Genomic DNA, 1,781 nt, shown 5'->3' with positions numbered 1-1,781 from the left:
CTCAGAAATGCTGGGTATGGGTGAAAAGGAAATGAGTGTTACATCTGATTCACGTGGCTAGAATCTTTGTCTATTGCTCCAGATGGGCTCCTAGATATTAAACAGAAGGACGTTTCCACAGGTGGCCAGGCAAGTGTGGGTTCTAACTACCACTTAGGAGCTGTAACAGCCTGGACAAGCTACTCTGTGTCTTTGAGCCTTAATTTGTTCATCTGTACAGTATCTATCTCATAGAATTGTTGGGGATTAAATACAGCAGTGCTATTAAAATGAATCTGTTAGACAATAATGGCCTTTAGAAAATGAGTTCTCTCTCTATCCCAGGATCTCAGACAGCTCTGTGGTCCCAAAGAACAAGTTGACCTTACAGCAGGGTGCTTCTGATCAGGCATTGCTGGGCAATGTTCACTTTGAGGAGAAAAGTAAAAGCTTTGCCACACACCATGAGTGTCTCCACTACAAAGGGAGGAGGTGGTATAGAATGTGGATCCAGGTCACTGGAGTCAAACTCTGGCTCTGTTCCCTATTGGCCATGAGATGTGAAGCTCAGTTCTCAGTCCTCATCCTCAGTTGCCCTGACTGTACACTAGAATCACAGCATCTCTCTTAAAGGATTAAGGGAGATATCTAAGCAACCCATTCAGCATAATTGTCTGGAGTTAAGCAAGCCTTCAATGAACTAGAAACGGCTATCACAACATAATCTGAGCTGCAGAAACACAACAAATATGGAACAAAGGATGACTCAGCATGGTGTAGGGACCAGCAACCAATGACAAACACACTAGTTAGTGCTTGTCAGCTTGACACAAGCGAGAGTCACCTGTGGAGACTCTCAGTTGAGGATCTGCCTCCATCAGACTGGCCCATGGGCAATCCTGCAGCGTTTCCTTGGCTAATGATTGACGTGGGAAGGCCCAGACCACCGCAGGTGGTGTCACCCCTGGGCAGGTGGTCCTGGGCTGTATAAGAAAGCAAGTTGAGCGAGGTAAAAGCAAGCCAATGAGCCGAGTACCTCTCCACTTCAGTTCCTGCCGCCTCCAGGTTCCTGCCTCGAGTCCCAGTCTTGACTTCTCTCAATTACTGACTGTAACATGTAATCCAAATAAACCCTTTCCTCCGCGAGTTGGTTTTAGTCATGGCGTTTACCACAGCAATAGGAAGGCAAACTAGGATAGTAAATGACAGCCATTGTGTTTTGAGGTCTTCTTTTACAAAAGTATGTTACTGTGTGTGTGTGTATGTGTGTGTGTGTGTGTGTGTGTGTGTGTGTGTGTGTGTTCGTGTATGTGCAGGTGTGTGTACATGTGTCCATGGAGCTGGAGGACAACCTCAGGTGTCATCCTCATAAATGCCACCACTTCCTTTGAGACAGGGCCTCTGATTGGTCTAGAATGGCGGGCCAGAACCCCACAGGGATCCTCCTGTTTCTGTCTCCCCCGCGTTGGGGCTGCGAACACTGCCGGTTTGACATGGGCTCGTGGGATGCAGGCCCTTGTGTTCTCAAGGCAAGTGCTTTGCCCACCGAGCCGCCGCCGCCGCCGCCGCCGCAGCCTCACTTCGGTTTGTGAGGTTAGCCTCAAACTCGCCGTGTATCCAAGGGTACCTTTGAGCTCCCGATCCTCCTAGCATGTGCCACCACACACCCAGCTGAGTCTCGGGGGGGGGTCTTAATCCCCAATCAGGTAGCCTCCGTGCCCTCCCCATCCCTACGGCAGGCCCACCCTTTGTCACAGAGAAATGCTGCCCACGACAGGAAGTGGGTGAGTGTCCACGGCAGA

This window comes from Peromyscus eremicus, chromosome 5 (genome assembly GCF_949786415.1).
Source record: "Peromyscus eremicus chromosome 5, PerEre_H2_v1, whole genome shotgun sequence".
In the NCBI taxonomy this organism is placed as follows: domain Eukaryota; kingdom Metazoa; phylum Chordata; class Mammalia; order Rodentia; family Cricetidae; genus Peromyscus; species Peromyscus eremicus.
Note: the sequence above shows the minus strand (reverse complement) of the source record.